At 31.4% G+C, this 20,968-nt stretch overlaps 1 long non-coding RNA gene across 1 annotated transcript; it reads left to right on the top strand.

Annotated features, from left to right (window-relative positions):
* Nucleotides 1–20,071: 20,071 nt before the first annotated feature.
* LOC105787983 (uncharacterized) lies at nt 20,072–20,724 on the top strand. Its single transcript, XR_001131775.2, has 2 exons — nt 20,072–20,279; nt 20,408–20,724. It is a non-coding gene; the product is annotated as an uncharacterized LOC105787983 (long non-coding RNA).
* Nucleotides 20,725–20,968: the final 244 nt, after the last annotated feature.

The following is a 20,968-nucleotide window of genomic DNA, read 5'->3' as shown; positions in this document are numbered from 1 at the left end:
TTGAATATAAGTTTAGTCCCATCTTTAATGGGGAAGACAAAAGCCCTTTTTCTCGTAACAATGATGTTAGGGTTAATTATGGCTTAATTGAGTCAATGGTTAGACTAATAAATACTTGAATTTAATTAGCTAAGTGTGGGTTAATTAGTTTAATTTGATTGGATAAATTAATGGTAATAAAGGGGGAGAGTTCCTAAAAAAGGACAAGGGGTGTCTGAACCATAGATGTTGTTTGTTGTTGTTGGGAAGAGGTTGTGTTGTCTTAAGATGAAGTGATGTGTGAGACAGCTTTCGGTAACCAGTCAAATGTGGATAAAGAGAAAGAACCATTTAACATTGCAAAATTATTATTTGATAAATTAACTGTCACATTTTTGTAGATCATTTTTAAATATCTAAGAAAACTATTATTTAGTAACAAATAATATATAATTTAAGATATATTTGATTTTTAAGTTTTACTTGTAAAATTAAAAATATATGTACAGATAAAATAAAAATAAGTGTTAACTTATTTAGGTGCATATGAAATCTAAAAAATTTACACGCTATATAAAAATTAGTTTTTATTTATACATGTATAGATATATATATATATATATATATATATATTTCTTTTACTCTTCAGGAGTAGTTTTTTTTGTTTTTGTTTTTTTAGCTTTATAATTCTGTAAAACCTTAATAAAACACCGAGATCTTTCTAGCGTCCGGACGTGGGTTTTTAATAGGATAGGACCCACTATAGTTTTAAATGTGTAAAAAGTAAACCGGTGTTAATATATTTTATAAGATTAATTTCATCATTCAACTTTAAAAATAATAAAATTATCAATAAATTATTATATAATTTTATTTAAATTATTATACTATTAAAATTGATATTGTATGGTCTTTTCTATTCACATTATTTACACCAATTGAAAGTTCTCATTTCCCTTCTTTTCTATAGTTTATTTTTTTCATGAAACAATTTTCAACGTCGTGATTCTACAAACTAAGATCCATAAATTTATCTTCTTTTATTTTCGAAATTGACATCGAATCAACTTAGATTTAAAATATGTTTTTCTACTTATCAATGAATATTGATCCACCTTACCAATCATCGAATTGTCAATTAGAGCTCACTAGCCAAACTTTTTAATAGTTTAGAGACTTTAAAAAAAATTAACAACCTAAAGACTTAAATAAAAACTTTTGAATAGTTCAGTAAATTAAATAAAAATTCTAAATATCCAATGATCTTTTTGTAACTTACTGAAGTTAAGTGACCAAAACATCAACTTATTAATAGTTTACTGACATTGGATGTAGTTTACTTTAATTTTAATTGGCATAATGAGTTTTTTAGCCCTACAACTTTACAAAAAAGTTATTTAATCCCTCCATGTAATTTTTTGTCTCTTTTAACTCTTGAGTTTGTATTTTTGTCAAATCACTCCAAAATTGATGGAAAAGTTAATGTTCGTTTACTTTGCTGACGTGGCATATACATGGATTGCCACCTAGATGACATGTCAAAATTTAATTTACTTTTTAAAATTTTTAAAATATATTTTTTAAAATTTTAATGTTTTTTAATTTTTAAAAAGTTTTTATAATTTTTTTAATTTTAAAATTTTAAAATTAAGTAAATATTGACATGCTATCCACATGTATGCAACGTCAACAAAGTTTTAAAAAGGTTAAATTTTCTATTCATTTTAGGTGATTTGACAAAACAAAACAAAAATTAAAGACTAGAAAGATGAAAAATTAAATAGAGAGTTAAAAAGTTTTTTTATATATAAAATAGAAGAGTGAAACCATTTTAATCTAACCTTTTAATTTTAGAAATTATTTGTTAAAAGCGAGGGTTTGTTTTAAATTACTAAGTAATTTTATGTGATTATATTTTAGTTTATTAATATTATTTTTATTTCATATGATTAATATCGGTGATGTAACTGTTGGTAAATGAACTAACAATATGTCTGGTTCAATATAATGAACCATGCATTCAACTCAAATTCAGTGGGCCCACATTAAAGTAGATGTTTGGTATAGTGTAATTGTCTATTACTAGTGTTGATGTTGAGCTCTCTATTCTCACTAGTCACTGAATAAAGGCTGAATATTATTTTTTGCCCCACCCTCTAAATTACCCATTCAGAGCAACAGTAGGAATGCCGAAAGATTTAACTTTTTCATTTTTGTCCTCATTTTTTCATCGTCATTCTTTTTGCACTTTCATCTATAGCCTCCGCATTCAATCCCTTCTCCATTTCCAAAACCTTAAACATCATTGTCCCTTACCAACTTCTAACGACCAAATCCTTAATCCTTCCAACTCTATTTCAATCTCATCAGTTTTTTGTTTATAAATTCCCTTACGGGCTTCAATTTTTTGTTACTAAAAAATTACAAGTGTTTATTCTAAATTTGTTGGCTTTATTTTATTTTTGATCTGGGTTCCGCTGCTTGTATATGGCTTTGTTATGTAGGATCTTTGTATGATTTTTATTTTTTCGAATTCTATAGTTTTGTTTCTTTTCAAAAATAAGAGAAAAATAGGAAAACTATAAAAATTGTAAGTGAAAAGATGATCAATTTCTGTTTTGCTTCTAAATCAATTCTTTGCTAGCATTTTCCTCATAGGAATCGAGATCGTCGCTCGATCTCAATCACTTCATAATTGCGGTATATCAAAACAATATCTTTTTTGTTGAAAAGAAAAAATATATAACAACAATATGATAAGAGATTACAGAAAATAAAAACCCTAATTTTGTCTCCAAAATCAAGCAGTCTTCACTTTAGAGGATTTTAAAAATAAATAGTTTTAAAATTAAAAAATATTTGAGTCTTTAAATATGAATACTTAGAGAATTGCCCAAATTTTGTTGTTGTCATCATGCCATTTAAATTCTGTTGTTGATAATTGTTGAGGATATTGAGAATGTTGTTTTTGTTGTATTGGTTGGTTCTGTTGATGTGATTCTATTGGTTTTGGTCATTTTGTCTCTATAGCTTGTTTTCCATTTCTAAAGTCCCTCTTTTAGGTTTCTATGTTATCATTCAAGTTTTGAACATTATCCCACCTTTAGTATTTGTCTGTTCCTTTGCTTTGGTTGTTTTGATCTTGCTATTGATTTTTTTCTCATGGCTAGAATTGTGTTGGTCTAGTGCCGAACATTTGTATTATATTGTTTCCTTTGAGGTGATTTGGTTGTTCTTATTGCTTGAATTATATCAGTAATAAATAACTTGATTGTAAATTATCTCCTTATTAATGAGAATTTATCTTATTGTTGGGAAATGTGTCCATATTGTAGTAAACATGTAACTGTTTTCTATGCCTTTGAACGATGAATAAATAAATAAAGTTAATTTCACATTTCGTTGTTATATCTTTTATGTTTCTGTCTTTCATGTTTTGCATACATAGTAAATTTTGAAAAAAAAATATTAGCTCATTAATTGTCTAAGTTCAAACTGATGATAAGTGGCACTGTAAGAATGTTTATATTGCGAGAAAGACAACATACTTCAGTAGATAATCTAAACGAGTCTGTAATCCCATAAAAGAATCAAAGTGAACATTTGATTCAAATACTTAAAAGAACTATTATGTCATCTTCAATTCCAATTGGGGAGATGACTAGTCTTGACTATTAGAGCAATTAACTCCATGAGTAGAGACATAGATGTATTCATTGGAAGAATGATACATTAGACTAAAATCAAGATGAATTAATTATGAATCCATTTTTGAATTAATTCACTTATGACAGTCATGGTGTGATTTACCTAAATCTCAAGTTAGTCACTCACCATGCGTATGTAACTCATGTGCTTTAATATAAGTGAAGGCTTATACTCTAAAAATGATCAAGTCCCTAGCCGGTATGTTGGGTACATAACTTGTGTATGGTATGACTTTACTAGCAACAATGGAATTCAAAACTCGATTAAAAAGTTGACGATATTCTCTCATTGACATTGTGTGGATTGATAAATATGGAACGTTGCCACGGGTTGTTTGTTCAAACAATTTATCACAGTCATTTGTTGACAATGACCATATTATTCATTAAGAAGACACAATGGTGATAATGATATAAAATAGGATTGTATTGAGTGAACGAATTTAACTCAAATGAATCAAAGATATCATATGAGGGTAACATACACATGATAAGGTCATTGGACAAAACTGTTGGATGAATTACTTTTGTAAAGAGTATATAATAAGGAGTTTTCAATCATGGTACTTCTTGTGGACTGACTCCATGATTAAGTAAATTGCGAATTATCAGAACAATGCTTCTGGACATAATTGCAATTACTAGAGTCTAATTGTATATGTCCGGTTGGTCCATCCGCTAGCTCAACAAAAGTTCGACCAGATTGCATTTGAATCAAAAGAAAATTCTACAACTTCGAAAATAATTTAATTGAGTCGATTTATTTGATGTGTAATTAAATTAGGCGGTCGTGAGAAATGTTCAGCTAGAGATTTTGATTAAAGAATTTTCTTGAAAAATTAATTTGGAAAATCTCAGTAATTTTTGGGAAAAATTAGTTTTGATAAAGTAAAATTAAATTAATCAAATTAATTAATTAATATTGATCAAGTCAAACAATTGACTTGAAAATTAGACTTGAGATCGAAAGTTGGAACCAATAACCAAAAACTGGGACCAAACTTAAAACTGGTTAAACCAGGCCCAATATGTTAAACCGGGTTAATAGTCCAACAGGTGGTTGGACTAGACCAGTCAGACGGTTGATCGCCTATGAACGTGTTATCATTTATAGTTAATTATCACACCAAAAATATATAAAATTAGAACAGAGGTGTTCGCAAGTATACTAGTCAAATTGTAATATAGTATATGTGTACAACGGAATACATGAAGTATTTTGAGGATCATATCCAAGGGAGGACGAAATAAATCTATAAAACCCTTTTTTACAATAATAAGTCTAAATAGTAATAATTAACTCCTATATTACGACAAAGCATAAAAGGGATGAATAAGAGAAATTAAATAACTAAAGTAAATAAATAGGAAAATAAAAAAAACTTAAATCAATAAAAACCAATCAATAAGATTAACTCATTTTAGGGTTTGTCATTAACTCTGGATTAATGTTTTAGGGTGGATTAGCTACCGATTTTACAACCCATTTTTCAGTGGTGTCGAAAACGGTGGTTTCGGGGTCACAAATCCGATGAGTGAGTCCATAAATATTATTATTTAATATTTACGAGTTAAATATAGTATTATAATAAATTTTGATTGGATAATTTTTGTTATTTGAATGAATAGTTAAGTTCAAGTGTTTGTTTTGAAAGTCAAGTGGTTTCGAAAAATGAGGTATCGAGACCTCGTTTTTGTAAACCGAGCTTGTAGATATTTTTATTAAATATTTACAGAGTTATTATTTAGATATGTGAAGGTTCGGTTAGAAAATTGTAATGTTTGGATAGTTAATTAACTAAAAAGGACTAAATCGTAAAGGATGTAAAATTTGATCACTATTGGATTTGAATGATTAAATGGCTTAACTAATATAAGTGGAAGGATGGTAAATATACCATTTTTAATTAGTGGGACGACAAGAGAGCTTTTAAATTATGTTTTATTCATGTGTAAAGGTTAAAATAATTAAAAATAAGTAATAAAACTAAAGTAAAATAAAAATAAATCATTATCATCTTCTTTAACAAGGGTTCTTCGCCGAATGTAGAAAGAAAAATCTCCATGGAAATACTTTCAAGGTTTGACCATTGAAAGGTTTTTGCATGTAATTCCATTTTGAACCCGTTTCTCGTAATTTTTATATTTTTGAGATCGTTACAACTAGGTCCAGTTAACTTGTACCTTCGTTTTTAAAACTGTTAAATATTTTAAATTTTTTCATTGATAAATTTTTGTGATTTTAGATGTTAAATGCTGAATTTGAAGTATTAGTTGTTATATATAAGTATTTTTTTAGTGATTTTAATGAATTTAATGATTAGGGATTAAATTGTTGAAATAGTAAAATTCAATATAAATTGTGTGAAATGAGGAAAATATGGGTTTTTTTAAGATTAAAGGAAAATCGACTAACATGAATTTTAGCTAAAAAAGGTAAATTTGCAAGTTTTGGATGTAGGGACTAAATTGCATAAAAGGTAAAATATTGTGCTAATTTTGTAAATTGATAATGGAAGGGCTTAATTGCATAAAACTACTTGTTAGAATGCTGGAAATGTATTAATTGGGTTGAATTATTATTTAGATCAAGAAATGACGTAATCGGATTTAAATCGAGGAAAAGCTAAAGTTTCGGACTAGTTGTCGACTCCGTTTTAGTAACTGTTTCAATCGAGGTAAGATCATATTATATGTAATATGTCATATTAAATACATTGATATTTTTTTATTATTATAATAATTGTGGTGTTTGTAATTATTGAATGTTAGTTGATGAAAATTAATAATGAAATTGAGTTGTATTGGAGATAGTGTATCGGACCTTGAATCCAGCAGGCTTCGTGCAGTGTATATTATTAGGCTTTTTGCTTAGTAGGCTTTGTGTCAGTGTATTATATCTGGCTTTGTGCCTAGCAGGCTTCGTGCCGGTGTACCGTAATAGGCTTTGAGCCTAGCAGGCTTCGTGCTGGTGTATTATATCAGGTTTTGTGTCTAGCAGGTTTCGTGCCGATGTGTTGTATCAGGTCTTGAGCCTAGCAGTCTTTGTGTCGATGTATTGTATCAGGTAAGTTATATTGAAAATATTATTTCAAGTTTCCGATGTTATTCTATTTGGTTCAACGAGCAACTAAGGGTTAAAATGAAAAGGTATGTATATAAATGAACTATGTTAGTGAGAATACAAAATGGAAAGTTTAATGTAAGTATTTGGATTGAAAAGGTAACATTTGAATTGTGTGAATGAATGACTTATATAGTTAAATCCTTTCCATGATATGAACGGGTAAATAAAGCTTAAATGGGTGTATGAAAATATAAAATGAATCATGATTTTGGATAATGAAATGGATTATAATGATATGTGAAATTGAAAGGAAAAGATGGTTTATTGTACATGTAGAAGTGATGAGTTATAAAAAGGAAATGTTGACATGTTATATACCCTGTTTTAGTTGGAATTATATGTGCATTGCTTCACGAACTAACCATGTAAGGTGTTGTGTATAGGAAAGGAAATTTGGACTATGACTAAGCTAAATAATGCTTGATTGCTTAATTTAATGTATCCGATAAGTTTAAGTTTCTTTTATACGAGCTTACTAAGCACTAGTTGCTTATATAGTTGTTTTATTTGTTTTATAGATCATTGGAAAGCTCGAACGGTTGGAACTAACGTCAGAGCATGATTACGCTATCCATCGATCCACTTTGGTAACCTATGAATATATTGAAATGGTTACAAATGACATGTATAGGGTTGTATGTTAATTTAATATGTTACAAGCCTAAGTTTAACCTACTTGCATATGTATATGTTTTGAAATTAGTTGGTATATGCTTGTGTTAATAGGTGAATTTGGTCTCTGTTGTGTGTCTTATAAAAAGGTATGGATAAGTGATATAAATAGAGAATGAAGTAACTAAATGGTGTATGTGGGATATGTGTATTAACATGTATAAGAATTATTGTTAATTTGGCAATTTGGTAATGTTTTGAGTTGTGTTAAATCTTGATATGCATAATGCATTTTGTCTTTGGCTTGTATATGATTAAACACTTTTGAATATGGTCATGTTGGTTATACCTAGCTAAATTGGTAAGTTGTAATGGTATAGGTTGAAAAGAAGTGATCTTTTGTATCCATGTTGTATAGTTGAGATGTGGTATTGTAATCTTATTCATGAATAGTTTTAGTATATGAAATGTGGTGCCTTTGAATGGCATATTGGTTATAACATATAGGATGCTTGAAATGGGTATGCTTCTAATGTGTTGGGGGTGTTTTGGTCAATTGAATGTGTGTGTAAATGGTGTATCTTGTTGGGCAAGGTTTGGTATTGATTTGGTTTGTTTTAGGGGATAAATTGGGAGCACACGACCTGGGACACGGGCTGTCACACAGTCGTGTGCCACACATGGTCACCTCACACGACCGTGTGTCATTTACATTTTAGGTGCAGGTTATACACGATCTATCATATGACCTGTAACATGACCGTGTGACCCTATTTCAAATGCACACACGGGCAGACACACAAGTTGGGACATGACCGTGTGTCCTTACTTTGAAGGTTTACACGGTCTGGGTTATGTTACATGGCTTGGCCACATGGCCGTGTGACCCTTGTTTTTTTTTCCAATTTTTCATATTTTTCCTAAATTTTTTCTAATTTATTCAATTTGATCCCTGATTGCTTTTAAGTTGTTTTCAGGGCCCCGAAAGCTCGATTTAAGGCCCAAATGTGTATGTTTGCTATGATTGGAATGAATTATTGGTAATTATACTTAAGTTTAATTATTTTTTTGGATTTAAAGTTAAAGGTTCTGTTTTTGAGGATAGAGGAGAAGACTACTTGGTCGAAGTGTTCACCCTAGACGAATCGAAATGGTACAATTTTAGTTAAGCGTTTATTACTTTAGATATCACAACCAAGTTCTTGTTTTTGAAAAAAAAAATTAAAACTTTGGTTTTTCCCTTATACTTATTTTTCGCTGCCTTTTCCAAACCCATTTTTCTAACATTATCTTTAGTATGGATGGTCATATATGTGTCGCATGCATTTATGTTCTTGACACAAGTATTTGTTCTCTGTGAAAGTGGTATGGATTCCTTTTTCATCTCATTAAATCACTCCTTATTGGATTCCTTCTTGTTAGCATGATGCTATGTAGAAAATATGTTTTATTCCATACTTTCTCATTTTTGTCATGACTTTGTAGATAATTTTTTACAACACTCTAAACAGAAAAAGTCTACAGTCATCTGTGCCTAATGAGGTGTCCTATGAGGCTTGAGATCTAATAACAAGATTTTTGGTTTTAAGTCTTCACAGATGATTTTTCTTGTATTTTATTTCTTGTATCTTAATGTCTTGGTTTCAGGGGTTTTTAATTGCTTTCCCAAGATTGGTATTAATATTATATATACATGTATATATCTTTAAGACTAGTTAATTGCATAAATGATAGATAGTATTTTCATAATGATTACTATTGGTGTGTATTTGTAACATCCCAAACTCGGACTAGACATTAAGGACGGATTATGAAGGTTACAATGTTTGTTAAAACATTGTTGATTAACTTACGTGAAAACTTAGTTTTATTTTCGAATAATAAAGTTATTTCATTTATCTAAAACAAGAGTATTCGAAGATTGCATGTGAACACTTTAACGCAAATCTTGTTTTTATTAATTTTATAAAAACAATCACGAATGTTTAACCAATTGAGTTGTAAAATGTCATAATTAATTTCAAAACCTTGCAGCGAAAAAATACTTTAAAAAAATTATTATATCTTAAAATCTTAATATTTTAAAAAAATTAATCTCAAGAGTATTAAGGTTCCATCAGTTATGTTGTATTGGGTGTGTTTATAAGTTATAAATAATACGTCAGCGAAAAAAAAAACAAAACCAAAATTTAACTTTCTAAAACAAATTAAAAATCGAAAGACTGTAAAGTTCGAAATCAAAATCCAAAACACACTTATACCAAATTGTGTGAACCGAGCTCCAGAATTGCCACCAAGTCCTAAGTCTGAGGTCACTTGAAACATATTAAACAAACAGGTGAGCTAGAGGCCCAGTGTGTGACTCAGCCCACAAACAACACATACTTATAACAAACACTAATATAAATACCATCACAAAAATTCTACTTATAATGTACACATTACCAAAAACATATATCAATCAGAATATCATATTTTCATAATCATATATCATAACGGAATTCATAATTTCAAAATAAAAAATCTCAAATAAATTCTCTTATACAAAATCAGATGTATTTCATAATCAGATACAGATGCATATTTAGATTCAGATACATAATCAGAGTCAGATACAAATGCAAACGCAAATTCTAATACAGATACAGTCATAGATCCTACCCCCATCCGCTACAGACCAACTCTGTCCGACCAATCACACCAAATAGGACTACAAGAGCCTATCCATCCAATCACACCGAGTCCTAGTGGTATGCCACTCATAGTAGTGCAACTGAGCTGCCAGACAGATATTGTAGTTTAACCGCCAAAATTGCAGTATTACTGCCAAAAAACACTTCCTCCATCAAATTAGAACTCACCCCAATACATATGTAAAATCATGTTAACATACATACATATCACATAGGTTGTATGGCATACACACATAAGCATAAATTATATGAAGCGTAACACAACACATAACTTATACAGATCATAGCATATCATATTGCTTATACTAACAGTTAATTTTACATACTAGTGTCATCACGTTTTTACACGTAATTATACTTTCAGAGTTATCGAAACACACATCGTACATAAGTTTTTTACCTACCTTAAACATAGCACATACTAACACATCTTAAAAGATGTCACATTTCGAGTCTTATTTAAGCCAAATGGATCCCACAGAAGGTTTAATTACGCATTTCAAGATTAAACGGGCCTAAGTGGAAAATTTTTGAAAAATGAGCCCACGCGATTTGACACATTTCCTCATACACACTCGTGTGGCCCACACGACCCAAATAGCCCAGACCGTGTGTGGTACACACGGTCTGGCACACGGCTGTGTGACGCAAAATAGTTTTGAAAACAATCTCTGTTTTTGAGTTTTTCCGAGTTTCAAACATCGTTTCAGGTTAGAACCACACACCTGACGACGGTTTTGATACCTCAGACAAATATCGCACTCTGTCTCCTACATATAACATTAAAATGACTCGATAAATGATCGATAAAACACCAAAATCTTAAACTTCATTACTAACAAAATTTAACACAACAATCCTAAAACTGATCTTCTATCCCCTTACCACGAAATTAACAACCCCAAAGTCGTTCTTAATTTTCCAGGAAAACGAGGAACGCCGAATTTTTATCTCCTAATAGCACAAAATTAGCACAACCAACATTACTCTCAAGAAATTTTTAGCAAAAACTATGCCTAATTAACCCAACTTCATATAATTCCCACACTTACCGAATCCACAATAAAGAATAAAGGAACACAAAATAAATGGCAGAATCGCAATGGGAGAAAACAAGATAATAGAGCTTTAAGTGAAATAGGATAGGAATTGGGAAAATACATGGAAAACAGGAGCAAAGAATTATCCAAAAGAAAATAAACACAAAACGTAGGAAGAAAAAAAGAAAGTAAAGAGAAAGTGAACAAAAGTGGGGAGTGGAAGAGAGGAACGGGAAAGTGGGAACTGGGAGAGAAATTTTTGGGATAATTTCAAAACTACCCATATCCCACTAAATCCCACTACTAACCACCTAACAGATTCCCGCAGAGTTCAAAACAAAAATAATTTTCACCTTCCATACACAGGGATTCAAACACGAGACCAAAGGGTAAGCTAAAGCCTTACCATTAAACTAGTAGGCTCATTCTTAACATCAGTTGAATGAAAATCTTATTTATGCTAGAAGCTTAAGGATAGGGATTAAGACAAAAAATAAAAAAATTCAAAGGAAAGATTTGAACCCAAAACCTCACTCCTACAAACACAACACCTTTCCACTAAACTAGATTAACTCACTTAACATAATTTCACAATCTTAACTTAAAAATCAAAATGTGACCCCTCTAGGTATCACTAACCCAATTTCTTCTAACCCAGTTTTTGGGATGTGACAACTCTCTCCTCCTTAAAAGAATTTCATCCTCGAAATGAAATTCTTACTGTCTTATCATTCACTTAACCAGAAAACCTAAAATTTCACATTCCGAACTTATCACCACGCTATCGCTGTGCAACTCTAGTTTCAATGCAACCCAAACAACATTCCACTCCCTTTCCAAACATATTTCTAATGAAATTTTCTATTCACTAACTCGAATTATCTTAAGAAACTCTTTATAGAAAATAATCACCAACTATTTCACAAACCCAAAAATATCAGAAACTTCAATGACAATCAAACACTTAAGTACAACCAAACACTTAGTCAATGCAAGGTACAATTGGCATATATCACAAATGTACTTGTATTGCTGCCAAATGCGTCTCGATCCTCTCGACGCCTAGTTGCACAAACCAGTCTCTGATTCCCTCTTTGAGCCAAAGCTTGCATCCGACTAAGGGAATGTTATGAACGGACCCTGGCACAATGCTCTTCGGATCCATAGCTAAAACACACTCCCATTTTCCTCCAACACTTTCCCAAACAATGCATATCATAGAAAACACCAATCAAAACGTAGGAAGAAAAAAAGAAAGTCACATCTGCCTCAACCCGCTAAGGCCTAACTATTCTGACCTGTTCCCTAGATCACAGATTCAAGTCAACATGACCAAAAATCCTCTTATTTCTCACTTATTCATTTACTTTCCTCGCTCTCTAAGCTATTAATCTATTTCGCTATCTTAGTCTCATTGAATGGAAGTCGCTCAGTCACAAACCCTCGACTCATCGATACAGATTGGGCCTCAACGAACCTTTGCAAATCTCTAAACATATCCTGAGACACAACATCATCTTTAACTTCCCAATTATCACCCTCAGAATTGGCGTCTCCACACACTAGTTAATTTTCAAATTAAGCATACTGCCCCGAGAAAAGGACTCTGTGTGAGTCACTTGAAAACGTCTACCACGTCCTCGTGCCCCATGTCTACAAGTACCGCATAAATTTATTTTACTTATCTTCAGTTCAGAAGTCTAAATTTTAGCTTCGGTTATTAGAAAACCTAAGTCCAAGGTTTAATAAAAGTGCGTAGTTATATTTAAGCGAAGAATATCTTATTTGTTAATCTTTAAAGTCCATTAGATTAGCTAAAGTGCAATTAACCAGAGTATAAGTAACTTACTTGGATCAATATCGGAGACTCGGATTCACATTTTCAAAATAGTAAATTTTTGTGCAAATCCATCCACATCAAATTTTCAAAAATTTTCTTAAAAATCGGAAATTTCAAAACACATTATGCATAAAATTTTAAACTCAAAAACCAAAGCCCGAGTTTTGTAACCTTACTCTGATACCATTAAATGTAACACCCCAAACCCAACCTAAACATTAAGGTCAGATTATGAAGGTTACAACGTTCGTAAAAACATTGTCGATTAACTTAAGTGAAAACTTAGTTTTATTTTCAGAGTAATAAAGTTATTTAATTTATCCAAAACATAAGTGTTCAGAAGATTGTGTGTGAACACGTTAATGCAAACCTTGTTTTATTATTTTTATAAAACAATCTCGAATGTCTAACCAATTGAGTTGTAAAATGTCATAATTAATTTCAAAACCTTGCAGTGGAAAAATACTTAAAAAATTTATTATCTCTTAAAATCTTAAGGTTCCATCAATTATGTCATCTTGGATGTGTTTATAAGTTATAAATAATGCGTCCGCAAGAACAAATACCAAAACCAAAATTCAATGTTCCAAAACAAATTAAAATCTGAAAGATCATAAAGTTCGATATCAAAATCCAAAACACACTTATACCAAATTGTGTGAACTGAGCTCCGAAATTGCCACCAAGTTCTAAGTCTGAAGGTCACCTAAAACATATTAAACAAACGAGTGAGTAAGATGCCCAGTGTGTGACTTGACCCACAAACAATACATACTTATAACAAAAACAAATGTAAATACCATCACAAAAATTTTACCTATAATGTACACATTACCAGAAACATATGTCAAATCAGAATATCATATTTTCATAATCATATACCATAATGGAATTCATAATTTCAAATAAAAAATCTCAAACATATTCTCTTATACAGAATCAAGTGTATTTCATAATCGGATACATATGCATATTCAGATTCAGACGCATAATCAAATTCAGATACAAATGCAAACGCAAATTCTGATATAGATGCAATCATAGATCCTGCCCCTATCTGCTAGACACCAACTCTGTCCAACCAATCATACCAAATAGGACTACAAGAGCTTATCCATACAATCACACCGGGTCACGGTGGTATGCTACTCATAGTTGTGCAGCTGAGCTGCCAGACAAATATTGTGGTTTAACCACCAAAATTGCAGTATTACTTCTAGAAAACACTTCCTCCATCAAATCAGAACCCACCCCAATGCATATGCAAAATCACGTTAACAAACATACAATCAAATAGGTTGTATAGCAAGCATACATAAGCAGATATTATATGGAGCGTAACACAACACATAACTTATATAGATCATAGCATATCATGTTGCTTATACTAACAGTTATTTTTACATATAGGTCTCATGCACGTTTTTACACGTAATTCTACTTTTAAAGTTATTAAAACATAGATCGTACATAAGATTTTCACCTACCTTAACTATAGCACATACTAACACATCTTGACTGATGTCACGATTCGAGTCTTATTTATTCCAAACAGACCCCACGGAAGGTCTAATTACGCATTTTTAGAGAAAATGAGCCTAATTGGAAAATTTTTGAAAAATGGGTCCACACGGCCCAACTGGCCAGCCTATGTGGTCCACATGGCCTCACACACACTCGTATGGCCCACATGGCCCAAATAGCACAGACCATGTGTGGTCCACACGGTTTGGCACATAGCCGTGTGACGCAGAGTAGTTTTTAAAACAGTCTTTGTTTTCAAGTTTTTCCAGGTTTCAAATGTCATTTCGGGTTAGAATCACACACTTGACGATGATTCTGATACCCCACACAAATATCGCCTTTCAAATCCTACATACAACATTAAAATGAATCGATAAATGATCAACAAAACACTAAAATCTTTGACTTCATTGCTAACAAAATTTAACACAGCAACCCCCAAACAAATCTTCCATCCCCTTATTGTAACACCCCATACTCGGGCTAGACGTTACGATCGAATTATAGAGGTTGCATCGTATGTTAAAAATACGGATATCTAATTTTGATGAAAACCAACTTTTAGCGAAGAGGAAATCAATTTGAATAAGTTTTTGAAAAACGTACCAATTTCCAAAAACACATCTTAAAAAGTTTTACTAAATCAAATCCAATTTACTTAAAACATTTGCGAGATAAAACACTTTAGCGATTTTCGACAAAATTTTGGTAGCAAACACATTATAACAATTTGGTCTTTATTACCTTTAGTTTATAGTTAGTTGTCTTGGTTTGAACACTGGTTAAAAACCAAAACTTTAGCAAATAATTACCAAAATAAGTTCAAATATCCCAAACAAAATTAAAATGTCCAAAGTTCTTTAAAAGTCCATAAATAAAGAAAAGTTCGTAACATACAAAACCCAAAAAGTGTGAAACCCGAGCTTCGATGTCGCTGTCCAATCTTAAGTCGAAGGATCACCTGAAACAAAGCAAACAAGATATGAGCTTTAAGCCCAGTGTGTGATTTGGCCCACACTTTTGGTACAAATATATGTACATCAGAACATGTCATAACATTTCAGAATCCAAATCAAAGCATATCTTTTAATATTTCCTATCGTATCAGATTCCATATAGATCATATCTTAACATATTATAATGTATCATAACATATCATATCATATCGAATCATAACAAAACATGTCATATCATGTCCTACCCCCATCTACTACACACCATCTCCGACTAGCCAATCACACCATGTAGGACTACAAGAGTCCAACCATTCAATCACACCAATATGTGGTGATGTGCCACTCATATATATGCAGGTGAACTGCCAGACAGAAATTTACGATCTAGCCGCCATAATTGCAGTAAAAACTGTCGTATAACACTTCCTTCATCATACCATAACCCACTTTAAAACACAAGCATATCATAATCATATATCATACATACATATATCATAAATTGTATGGCATGCATACACATATATTTTCACACAAATCATAACATAGCGTACAGTTTAATTGTAACGTATCCTATTTAACACACTTCTTAAGCTTACCTATGTATTTTTACGTACTAAAACTTACACTTTTCCAGCCCCATATGATGCCTACCTACTCAAGTTTCGAGCCCCTCAAATGGCCCTTAATCGGGCCCAAAAATTGGCCAAAAGGCCTACACAGCCATGTGGCCCACTCGACCCAAAAAGCTTGCTCATGTGGTCCACACGGCCTACCGACACGGTCTTTAAAATCTCACATGGTTGTTTGCCCCACACAGCCTACCAACATGGCCTGAAAAAAACACACGGTCATGTGCTCCACACGGCCTACCAAACGGTTGTGTGACAACACACAGTCAGTCACACGGCCTACACACACAGCTGTGTGATGCTAGGCAATTTTGAGAAATAGCCAAGTTTCACAATTTTATCGAGTTTCAATTAAGTTTTTTAGGTGGTTTTCACACACCTGATGAAGTAATCAATTAACCTAACGGGAACTCACGAATCCTACAATTTGATCAATGCAACATACAAATTAATCACCAAAAGATCCCTCCAAATTGAAAACGAACACTTACCACTCAAAAAACAGCATCAAAATGAGACCTACTCCACTGGAGAAAATTGATTTTTGATTCCTTCGCCTAACCGAAACACGAGAATGTTTGTCACAACCAAGAACAAAAATAAATACTAGCAAAACCTCCACCTTGAATCGAAGAACTATTTAAAATCCAAATACCAGAAAATTAATATGACATTACTTACACTTTGATCGTATTACATCCCAACAATCGACTCCACACAACGATTTCCACTAAAACACAAGATAACATCAAACAAGAAGCAAGACGGAAGAAAGAAAAATGAAAAAGAAAGAAAACAAAGCAACCAAAAAGAGAGGAAGAAAAATAGTTAGACGGTTCAAAGGGTGAGGGAAAATAGGGATTATGGGATAAATTTTAAAAATTAAAAGACATACAAAAATAATTTTATTTCAACTAAATCTTAACCTATCAGGTAAATGACTAGAGTTTAAATTAAACTCATCTACCAACCAGAGCAAGGGACAAAAATATCACAATCTCGAGTAGCACAAGATTCAAACACAAGACCAAAGGGTAAGCTGAAGCCTTACCATTGAACCAATAAGCTCATTCTTGTCATAATCCAACAAAGAAAAATAATTTAAGCCCTAAGTCTCAGGCTTAACATAAAGCCAAAATTTAATAGAAAAATCCAAAACAAGGGAATCAAACTCAAGACCTAAAACAAACATCTAAGGCACTTAACTACCATGTCAAATCAAATTATTTGACAAACATACACACTTAAAAATCCAAGAATTTGGGGCATTACACTTACCACGAAATTAATAGTCCTAGAGTCATTCTTAATTTTCCAGGAAAATGAGGAGCGTCGAACGTTTATCTCATAATAGCACAAAATTAATAGAACCAACATTAATCTCAAGAAATTTTTAGCAAAAACTTTGACTAATTAACCCAACTTCAAATAATTTCAACACTTACTGAATCCATCACGAATCCACAACAGAGAACAAAGGAACATAGAATAAATGGCAAAATCACAATGGGAGAAAACAAGAAAATAGAGCTTTAAGTGGAACAAGATTGGAATTGGGAAAATACATACAAAAGAGGAGCAAAGAATTATCCAAAAGAAAAGAAAAACAAAACGTGAGAAGAAACAAAAGAAAGTAAAGAGAGGGTAAAAAAAAGTGGGGAGTGAAATAGAGGAACGTGAGAGTGGGAAGTGGGAAAGAAATTTTTGGGATAGTTTCAAAACTATCCACATCCCATTACTAACCACCTATCAGATTCCCTCAGAGTTCAAAATAAAAAATTCACTTTGCACACACAAAGATTCAAATACAAGACCAAATGATAAGCTAAAACTTTACCACTAAACCAACAAAATCATTCTTGATATCAGTTGAATGAAAATATTATATATGCTAGAAGCTTAAGTACAAGGGTTAAGACAAAAATAACAAAAATTCAAAGGAAAAATTTAACCCCAATTCCACACACCCACAAACACAACACCTTTCCACTAAACCAGATTATTTCACTTAATATAATTTCACAATCTTAACTCAAAAATTAAAATGTGACCTCTCTAGATTTCGCTAATCTAATTTTTTTCTAATCGATTTTCGAGATGTGAAAATATTAAAGTTTATGCACAGATTACGAAGTATGGAGCTGGCCCACGTTGCATCTTTGGTGATTAGATTTTTATCTCTTCATTCCCAACAACTAGTTTTGACTTATCACCCTTTGGGTTATGTTAACTTGAATGTAGATGCTTCATTTGATTGGCTGTAGGGTATAGGTGATTTTGGTACGATTGCAAGGAACGCACATGATGCAATTTTTGTTTTTGTTGTAGCTAAATGCATAGGGATTGTGTTGCCTCTCTACGGTGAAGTTCTTGTTGCGAAGAAAGAAGATAAGGAAAGGGAAAGCCTCACTGTGAGAATGGGGTTATTTAATATTGTTATAGTGTATATTTGTACAGCCAAGTACAATTCTATCATGTTAACATGACCTGTAATAATTAGCTCATGAGCTTAGGAGATGTGAGTGTGATGTTGGCTCTTTGAGAGCTTAGCTAGAGTGCTTTACCTACTGCTATATGTAATTTGCCATATGTAATTTAAATATTCATTGATTTGCCATATGGTTGCTGGTAAAGAGGTGCTTGACATGTGTCAAATGTTACCCAGATTATGGTTGTAATCTGAAATTGTTCCATGTTTCAACATATTTAAGTGGTATAATTGATCTTCAATTTATAAAACAAAAGGTATGTGCAAATATAAAAATAATAGTATACAATAAGGTGTATTGGTTTTATATTTTTCTTTTGCATTTAAAAAATATATTAAACGGTATACTAGTCATTTGAATATATATATATATATATATATATTATGATTTTACCTTTTATAATATAATTAAAGGGTATATTTATTATTTCAACATTTAACGCTTTTGGTTTTTAATATTTTCCAAAAATAAAATATAATTTAATTTATTAAATGGCATATTCGTCATTCGATTTTTTTTTTGCTATTACATATTTATTTCTCTTAACTAAACACATAAATACTATTATAATGTTCATTCCATTTCATTCCATTTAACCAAACATTGTTATACCTATTCAATTCCATTATAGCTTTATTCCATCCCACGAATGATTATTCTATTATAGCCTTATTTCATTTCGTGAACCAAACATGTCGTGAGAGTATAATTAAGTTTTTCAAGTGATATGCAAAGATAAGAAAAAAATGTAATGCTCTAAAAATGTTATATGACACGTAACATAATTTTGGGTTTAAATATTGAGAAAATTATGAAAAAATTTATTGAATGAAACTAATAAGAAATTTTACTAAAGGAATTTGACTTTGGAGTTGGAATTATGTGAAAAGAGTTGTAAAGATGAAAGTATGACAAAAAAAAACCAAATCATAAATTTTAAAAAGTGTGAGTACTAGTGTGCAAAATTGTTCAAAATCGGAAAATGTGAACTATTATGGATTAATTGTCATCAAATAGGTTAGAACATTATTTAGTGATATGAAAATCACTTTTGAAATTAAATTAAAAAATTGAAAAGTATAAGGATTAAATTATAATTTTCTCATTTTCACTAAAAAGGGAAAAGTTGTAATTCTCACTACCCAAAGAATTATATTAAAGATTTGTTATGAGTTATGAATTTGAATGGTTCTAAATATCAAATTTTGGGAAAAAGCCGTGAAAAAATGCAAAAAAAAGAGGGACAAAATAATAATTTTATCATAAAAAAGTAATTTAATCAATTTTCAAGACTTTTATGATGGAAATAATATTTAAATACAATATTTTATATTTAGAATTATTTTGTATCATTGAAATCTCAAATTAAATAACTGTTCCATGACAAAAGTTAGACTTGAAAAGGTTGGGCTTAGGCCTTGGGCCCATTTGTTAGCTTTTTAAAAGGGAAAAAACCCATCTGCTTCATTTCTCTTCTCCCCAGCCACAAGCAAAAGACATTTTTCTTGCTTATTTCTTCGGTTTCTCTCAAAATTCCAACTACCCACCCTAAAATTTTGGTAAAATCTCAACGAAGACCACCTATTGATCTTATTTCCTCCATCAATCTCTTAAATTTCAGTTAGGGTTTCATGGGTTATAGTGAGGGAAAGCTATGACGAGTGAGACAAAGCTTTCAATAAGGTAAAAAAATAGCTTCCTACATCTCCATTAGCTTGATATTTCTTGAGAAGTATTATGAGCTTGAAAAGAATTTATATTCATTTTTGAATGAATTTTATTGTATGAAAATTGGGAAATGATGATTTAAGGATTTCCAAGCTTGACTGGTGTTGGATTGGAGTTTGGAAGCATGATTAAGTGCTGCCGATTTTTGCTGCGTTGCCGCTCCAAAACCTTGCTACCTGCCGCCGACCTTACCCAATACAACTGCTGCCATCAATTGTTACGATGTCGCCCAAGCTGTTGTTATCATGACCACTCTCTTCTTTGCTCCGTTTGCCATAACAAAAAATAAATAAATAAATAAGGAATAAGGTATTGTACTTTTTTCGGCTTGCTACGTCATTGTCAATCAATTTGTTGCATCCGTATCAAAATAATTGCCGCAGTCTTGTTTCCAATCTTAGCCGCTGTTTTGATCTCTAAATTCCCACCAATTTTCGACCAAAATTACCATTAAATTGCTGTTGCTTGGTGCTGTCATTAGCTTCTATTACTTAAATTGCTTTAATTTATTTCTGCCCACTATTTGCTTTAACGTCAAGTTTCATTGTTTTGGTTTTAGTATTTTAAGTAATAATTTTGCATTATTGGTAATGGTTTTTAAAGGACGTTTTACTTCTCTTGTTGTGATATATATATATATTATT

This window comes from Gossypium raimondii, chromosome 2, assembly GCF_025698545.1.
Source record: "Gossypium raimondii isolate GPD5lz chromosome 2, ASM2569854v1, whole genome shotgun sequence".
In the NCBI taxonomy this organism is placed as follows: domain Eukaryota; kingdom Viridiplantae; phylum Streptophyta; class Magnoliopsida; order Malvales; family Malvaceae; genus Gossypium; species Gossypium raimondii.
The sequence above is the reverse complement of the archived record's forward strand: the minus strand, read 5'-3'. Positions and strand labels throughout refer to the sequence as shown.